Below are 8,876 nucleotides of genomic sequence, written 5' to 3'. Positions count from 1 at the left end.
ATTTGGGTCTTCTCTTTTTGTCTTGGTTAGTCTAGCTAAAGGCTTATCAATTGTGTTTATCTTTCCAAAGAACCAACTCTTGTTTCCTTGAACTTTTGTATAGGTTTTTTACTCCCATTTATTTCTGCCCTGGTTCTTGTTATTTCTTTCCATCCCAAGTTTTGATATGTCTTGTTTATATTTTTATTTGCTTCAATTTTTAATTTCCCTTTGGAATTCCTCAATGATCCACTATTTATTCAAAATTGTGTTGTTCAGTTTCCATGTATTTGTGATCAGAAAAGATATAGGATATCACTTCAGCTTTGTTAAAACGTGTTAAGATATTTTATGAACCAGTCTATGGGCTATTCTAGAGAAAGTTGCATGCACTGATAGAAAGCATGCATAATCTGTTTAGAATGTTCTTTAAAATTTTATTAAATCCACTTGGTGTATAGTTTAAATCTGATATTTCTTATTTGTCAGGGAGAGGAGTTTGGACGATCTGTCCATTGATGAGAGTGAACTGTTAAAATCCCAAACTATTATTATATTGGAGCCTATCTCTTCCCTTAAGTTTAATAGCATTTGTTTTATAAAACTGATATTTCAACATTAGGTGCATATTGATTTACAACAATCATACCTTCTTTATGAATAAATCTCTTCATAGGGCTGGGGGATGTGGCTCAAGCGGTAGCGCGCTCGCCTGGCATGCGTGCGGCCCGGGTTCGATCCTCAGCACCACATACAAACAAAGATGTTGTGTCCGCCAAATACTAAAAAATAAATATTAAAGTTCTCTATCTCCCTCACTCTCACTCTCTCTTTAAAAAAAAAAAATCTCTTCATAATTATATAGTGACCATCTTTGTCTCTTTTTAAAGTTTGTCTAAAAGTCTGTTTTGTTGGTGCATTGTAATTATACATAATAGTAGAATTTTTGATACATATTTGTACTTAACTACAATATAACTATATAGGCTAGTTAATTTTGTCCCCAGTACCTCCCATTTTCAACTCTCCTCCTTCCTCCCCCTGGTCCCCTTCACTGTACTAATGACCCATCTATTTTCATGAGACTACCCTCCATCTTTTTTCCCCTGGGTTTTTCTTTTCCTCTCTAGTTTCCATATATAAGAAAAAAAAATATGACCCTTGACTTTCTGAGTTTAGCTTATTTTGCTTCACATAATACCTTCATGTTCCATTCATTTTTCTGCATATGATTTATTCTTCCTTATGGCTATAGAACTCAATTGTGCATATACATTTCCTTTATCCATTTATCCATTGATGGACACCCAGACTGGTTCCATAACTTGGTTATTGTGAATTGTGCTACAATAAACATGTAGCACAGTAATATATCATGTATATCACTATGGTATGCTGACCTTAATTCTTTAGGATAAGTACAGAGAGGGATATAACTGGATCATATGGTAATTCTGTTCCTAGTCTTTTGAGGAACTTCCAGTCTGATTTCCATAGTGGTTATACTAATGCCTTAAAATCTATTTTGTCAAATATAGCTGTTTCAACTTGCTTTAGGATTCCATTTGTTTGGAATATAATTTTACATCATTTCACTTTCACTGTGTAAGTCTTTACTGGTAAAGTGAGTTTCTTGTAGGGAGCATATTGTTGGGTCTTATTTTACCCAGTTTGACAGTCTATCTTTTTTTAAAAAAATTATTTATTCTAATTTGTTATACATGACAGCAGAATGCATTTCAATTCATAGTACACATATGGAGCACAATTTTTCATTTCTCTGGTTGTACACAAAGTAGAGTCACACCATTTATGTCTTCATACATGTACCTAGGATAATGATGTCCATCTCATTCCACCATTTTCCTACCCCCATATCCCCTCCCTTCCTTTCCCTCCCCTTTGCCCTGTCCAAAGTTCCTCCATTTCTCCCATGCTCCCACTCCCACCCCCATTATGGATCAGCATCCACAGAGAAAATATTCGGCCTTTGGTTTTTGAGGATTGGCTTACTTCACTTAGCATGATATTCTCCAACTCCGTCCTTTTACCTGCAAATTCTATGATTTTATTCTCTTTTAATGCGGAGTAATATTCCATTGTGTATATATACCACAGTTTCTTTATCCATTCATCTATTGAAGGGCATATAGGTTGGTTCCACAATTTAGCTATTGTGAATTGTGCTGTTATAAACATTGATGTGGCTGTGTCACAGAAGCATGCTGTTTTTAAGTCCTTTGGGTATAGACCAAGGAGTGGGATAGCTGAGTCAAATGGTGATTCCATTCCAAGTTTTCCAAGGAATCTCCATACTGCTTTCCAGATTGGTTAGACCAATTTGCAGTCCCACCAGCAGTGTATGAGTGTGCTTTTTTCCCTCACATTCTTGCCAATACTTATTGTTGCTTGTATTCTTAATAACTGGCATTCTGACTGGAATGAGATGAAATCTTAGAGTAGTTTTGATTTGCATTTCTCTAATTGCTAGAGATGTTGAACATTTTTTTATATATTTGTTGATCTATTCTATATCAACTTCTGAGAAGTGTCTGTTCAGTTCTTAGCCCATTTATTGATTGGATTATTTGGGGATTTTTGGGTGTTAAGTTTTTTGAGTTCTTTATATATCTTGGAGATTAGTATGCTATCTGATGTCCGTGTGGTAAAAATTTGCTCTCATTCTGTAGGCTCTCTCTTCACCTAACTGATTGTTTCTTTTGCTGAGAAGAAGCTGTTCAGTTTGAATCATTTCCATTTACGGATTCTTAATTTTATTTCTAAAAGAGTCTGTTAAGGAAGTTGGAACCCAATCCAACATGATGAAGATTTAGGCTTACTTTTTTTTTCTATTAGGCACAGGGTCTCTGGTCTAATTTCTAGGTCCTTGGTCCACTTTGAGTTGAGTTTTGTGCATGGTGATAGATAGGGGTTTAATTTCATTTTGCTGCATATGGATTTGCAGTTTTCCCAGCATCATTTGTTGAAGAGGCTATCTTTTCACCAATGTATGTTTTGGGCGCCTTTGTCTAGTATGAGATAACTGTTTTTATGTGGGTTTGTCTCTGTGTCCTCTACTCTGTATCATTGGTCTACAAGTCTATTTTGGTGCCAATACCATGCCATTTTTGTTCTATTGCTCTGTTGTATCGTTTAAGTTCTGGTATTGTGATGCCACCTGCTTCACTCTTCTTGTTAAGGATTGCTTTGACTATTCTGGGTCTCTTATTTTTCCAAATAAATTTCATGATTGTTTTTTCTATTTCTAAAAGGAATGACATTGGGATTTTAATCGGAATTGCATTGACTCTGTATAGCACTTGGGTAGTATGGCCATTTTGACAAAATTAATTTTGCCTATCCAAAAGCATGGGAGATCTTTCCATTTTCTATGGTCTTCTTCAATTTCTCTCTTTAGTGTTCTATAATTTTTATTGTAGAGATCTTTCACCTCTTTTGTTAAATTGATTCCCAAGTTTTTGTTTGTTTGTTTGTTTTCTTTTTTTGAGGTTATTGTGAATGGAATAGTTTTCCTAATTTCTCTTTCAGAGGATTCATCACTGATACATAGTAATGCATTTGACTTATGGGTATTGATTTTATATGCTGCTCTTCTCTTGGTTTTGATATTCTTTGTTCTTTTCTTCCTTTCTTATTCATGCTTCCCACAGCTTACTGTATTGATGTTTGATTCTTTTTTCTCTTTTGTGTAATTACTCTTCTAGTAGGGTTTATACTTTCATATACTATCATGATTCTAGTTGTTTTTCTTTCACTTTTGAGTGCATGATTCTATTAAGCATCTTTTATAAGGCTGATCACATAGTCATAAATTCCCTTAGTTTTTCTTTGTTGTAGAAGATCTTCATTTCTCCTTCATTTCTGAAGGATAGCCTTGCTTGTTATAATATTGTTTGGCATTTTTTTCCTTTCAGAATTTACAATATGTCATCCCATTCCCTCTTGGCCTGATGGTTTCTGCTAAAAACTTTGCTCTTAATCTAATTGGGTTGCCCTTAAATGTGGCAAGGTGCTTTTCTCCTGCAAATTTTAAAATTCTTCCTTTGATCTTCTTTTGATAGTTTTATTATATGTATGATTAAGATCTTTTCTGATAATATCTAATTGGTATTCTCTATGCCTCCATATATAATTGTCCATGGCATTCCCAAATTAAAGATGTTTTCTGCTATTATTTCATTGAATATGTTTTCTTAACCTTTATCTCCTAACTTTGAATGTTGCAACAATGCGGATTTTGTGTTTAATAGTTCCCAAAGATCTTTAGTATTCTCTTCATTCTTTTTTCTTTTGTTTTCCTGGTTGAATGGAATATTTCCAAAGAATGTTTTCAATCTCAGATATTTTCTTCCATTATTGTTAAGACTTTCAACTCAATTTTTAAATTTGACTTATTGAGCTCTTTTCCAAGATTTCTGTGCAGTTATTTTTCAGAACCTCTATCTCTTGCTTAATATGTTATTCCTATCCTGCATGTCTTCCTAATTTTATTTATTTATCTATATTTTCTTGGATCTTATTGAGCTTTATAAAAATCATTATTTTAAATTTTTTGTCAGGCAGTTCATCCATTTTGACTTCTTTGGAATCTGTTACTAGAGAATTATGATATTTTGAAGGTGTAATATTGACTTGTTTTTCCACATTTCTTTTTCTTAATGTAGGAACATTAAGATTTGCACATCTGGTGGATCTAATATCTCTACCACTTATGGGATGGCCTTCAGAATCTTTCTCCTGAAAATGTGTCTTGGGATATCACTTGTTATGCTTTTTATGCAATGTTAGCTTTATGTCAACTGGGCAGCATAGTGTAGTCTCCCTGAAGTTTCTTTAACTGTAATTAACAAATTTGGGCACAATGTGCACTATGTCACAGCTGGAGAAGCTCCACTATCTCTGTATGCCTTGCAAGAGTGAGGACACTCAAGCAGTTCAGGCAGGTGTGGTGTAGACCACAGAGAGTGTGAAGTGCACATTGTGTAGCTACTCCTACAATGGGCGTGGTGGTCCCTAGCAGGTGATGGGGGTTTCCTCTGGCACTGTTTGTCTTATAAGGGTATGCGGCACTGACTATACCAGTAATAGGAAACAGCCTGAATCTATTTTCCTTTGAGCAGATAGTGGTTGCAAGCCTTGGTGCTTCATGAGGAGAAGTAATGGCAGGAACTATAGCACCTACACTGTGGTGCTCACAGCTGGTCCTAACAGCAGTGTGTAGTTGGAAAAGGTGCAGAAGTAGTCTGTAAGGGGAACTGCATAGGTGAGATGGTAGCAGAAATTGCAGTGTCCCTATGTGCTGTTATTGTGGGATTATATTGTGGGATTTCCCACTCAGGAGCAGGACTTCAGTCTCTACTCCCCCACCTCCCAGCCCCAGCCATATGCATCTGGGGGTACCATGACAAATGGGGCTTTTCTCTCCTGACTCCTTTAGTTAAAGTGCCTGCCATGGAGCTACTGGGAACAAAATGTGGTTGAAGCTAGGCAAAATTCCTCTTGGGCCTTCCTTGACTGTTCATGCTCATGGGTATGGAAGACAGTTGGGAAATTTTTCTCCAGCTGAAGTGCCTGCAGGAACAAGCAGGGAGATGGATTGCAGCAGGCACTAAGCCCAATTGCTCTCCTGACCTTAGGCCAAGCATGCTAGGGGCAGAATGACAGCCCCAAACCCCAGAGCCCAGCCATGCTCAAAACCACACCAGCATAACTCTGTGTTCAGTAAAGCAGTGAAACTACAGAGCTCTTTCTCTGCCCTGCGAGTGATAGGCACCCGTGTATGTTATGCTGAAGGGAAGGGAAGTAAGAACCACAAGAATGGCTGCCTTCAGACAAAGTTCTAGCATGAATCCATCTATAACCTGCCATGCCCTTGATCTCAGAGGGCAAACTTCCTGATCTCCCAGTTCTTAAGTGTAATACCCTTCATTCCCCTCTATGTCACAACTGTCCCCTATAATGCAGATTGCTCAGTGGATTTGAGTCAGTCACTCTACTTAGCCACATTTTTTCAAAAGGTAGCTATCCATTTGGAATGTATGTGAGGTCCCAGAGATGGTATGTGCAGGGGTTTCTGACCCCTAAAGCAGCCCAAATTCAGACAATAACTCCCTTCTCAACTGCCTATAGCTTCCTGGGGGTTTTCTAGGAGATGCTGTGAAATCCTTTCCCAAAGCAAAACTATCTTGCAGATTTCCAGTTACTTATCTATTAGGCTGCAATACTGTGAGGGTTATAAAACTTTACAATAGCTAGGTTTTCCAGCATCCATGCTGATAGTTTGTTGGAACTCTCTGTTTCACACTTACCCCTACAAGGATATTTTGTTTCTCTTACTGTGCTTTTGTAAGAGGCATTCTTTCAAATCAATGTCACAGGCAAAGAGTGAGAGGCAAAGATTGGGATAGAGATGAATTTCAAGAAAAGGGAACTCTAGCAGTGAAGGTAGAGGACATCTGAAAGGCAGATTCCTGTACTTGCCTTATGCTCAATAAATGGTAAATAAATGAATGGATGAATGAATAAATGTCTTACTAGTGAGTAGGTAGTCTTTTTCTGTGAATTATAACATCTTAGGTGATATCTCTAAAAAACATAGAACCATATAATGTGTTTTAGCTGGAAGGAGCCTTAAAAGTATGTTATCTGGTGCCCATATTTTGAGCTTGTAAAATTTAAGGCTTGAAATAAATTTTTTACCCCACTGTCTAATGGCACTAGGATTTTTAGCTTCTCACTGTCAGGACTAGGACACTGGTTCTCAGTGTAATACTCCTTCAGTTTTATCATAGGTTAAAGCATCTATCCTAGTATCATAAATAGCATAATTCTCACGTTCTGAATATAGGAGAGTAGTCTCATTTAGTGTTATAGTTGGAAGAGACCTTAAAGGTGATCTAGATTATCCTCTCTTTATTGAAGAGAAAACCATGATATAAAATATTGACTTGTTCCACTAAACCAGTTAGAGAATCAACATTCAAATTCATGTATCCAGATCCCCAAATCTAGTGCACATTCCACATTATGCTGAAGGATCTTAGTATATTTAAAACCTATTTGCTTTTTGCATATTGACATGGCATATGACCCTCTAAATGTGGACAACAGGAAATGTTTATTTATGTACAAGTACATGGGAAAGCAATTTCCATTCAACTTTTTAAAAAATTCTTACAAATAAAAAGGTTTTGTTAAATACATTCATTCTTTGCACACAAAATACATTCTTTTTACTTTTTCTCTTGGTATGAATTATTTCTTAATAATAAAAACTTAAGCCACAATGAACAGTCAGATGGTTTGGCAATTTCACAATCTTTTTTCAAGAAGGAAAAATTTTAAAGACAACATGTAAAAAAAATTGTATCTCAAAAATGTTTCACTGAATCCTAAAAGATTGAATGAGTATTCCATTCTACCATGATTTACTGCTATCCTTAAAAATAATGTAAAAAGACTAGAAATTCTGTGATGACAATGCAATTTCTACAAGACTGAAGCAGTCTTCAAGAAATTGATTATCATATCTACATGACAGGCTCATAGAAAAAAAATTTATGGACATATTGGAGAGTTAGCCACTATTCAAGAGTCTCCTAATTGATCAAATGAACTAAGATCATAAATTGCATTCCCCAAGTAGTAATTTAAGAGTTCTTTTAAAATACAGACAAATGACAAGATTTGTTAGGCTAATTGCTTTTAAGAGATGTAAACACATATGCCCCCACACACAAAAATTTACATAAATGTTCATAGCAGCATTACTTATAATAGCCAAAAAAAATGGAAACAACCCAAATGTCCATGAGCTGATGGACAGATGTTATATATACATGAAATGGAATATTACTTAACCATAAAAAGAAACTATTGATTCATGCCACAACATAGATGAGCCTTGAAAATGTTAAGGAAGAGAAGCCAGTCACAAAAGGCCACATATTTGAGGACTATATTTATATGAAATGTCCAAGATAAGAAAATCCATAGAAACAGAAGGATTATTTGCTGTCAGATGTTGGGGAGGATGAAGAAGGAGTGACTGCTAATGGATATAAGGTTTCTTTTGGGGATGACACAAGTTCTAAAATTAGTGATGATATTGCACAACAACATAGTAAATACACTAAAAAAATTGAGTTTTTTATCTTTGCAAAGGACAAATTAATGGTGTGTATATTTATCCTAATTTTAAAATGAAACATAACTTTATTTTAAAATATTTTGTTCAGGTTTGTTTTTTCTCCCTGTCCCCCTTTTAAAATGTTGAGTGGAGACTGGGGTTGTGGCTCAATGGTAGAGCGCTTGCCTAGCATGTGTGAGGCACTGGGTTCGATTCTCAGCACCACATATAAATAAATTAATAAACAAAGTAAAGGACCATCAACAATTTATTATTTTAAAAAAATGAGTGAATTTGCAATAAATCATTTTTCTACAGAATGTTTTCAGCTAATTGCACTCAGGTCATCAGTGGCTTATATTTCTAACAGGCTTTTTGTTAAGTAAAAAAAATTAATACATGGACATAAAATATACATTGTACTGTTAATATTTGCATATTAGCATTATAAACAAGTACTATGTTTATATTGAAGCTTATTAGATTCTATATGTTGATGTATACAGATTTTACTTAGATCCTATGTATAAAACCAATAGCCAAATATTAAGAATTGAGTTCATAAAACTCAATGACTAACCTGTGTTAAAATTGTGTATATTAAAGATCGACATTTTAATGGAAAGATAGAAGGGGGAAATCAAGGAATCTCTAAGTCTTCATAAAGCATCCTCTCTAAATATCTTTAACTAGCTGCTGAGATCTCCAGAATTGTATTTTTGAATTTTATTTCATCCCTATACTAAAA

Source organism: Callospermophilus lateralis, chromosome 2 (genome assembly GCF_048772815.1).
Source record: "Callospermophilus lateralis isolate mCalLat2 chromosome 2, mCalLat2.hap1, whole genome shotgun sequence".
In the NCBI taxonomy this organism is placed as follows: domain Eukaryota; kingdom Metazoa; phylum Chordata; class Mammalia; order Rodentia; family Sciuridae; genus Callospermophilus; species Callospermophilus lateralis.
This window is presented reverse-complemented; position numbering follows the sequence as displayed.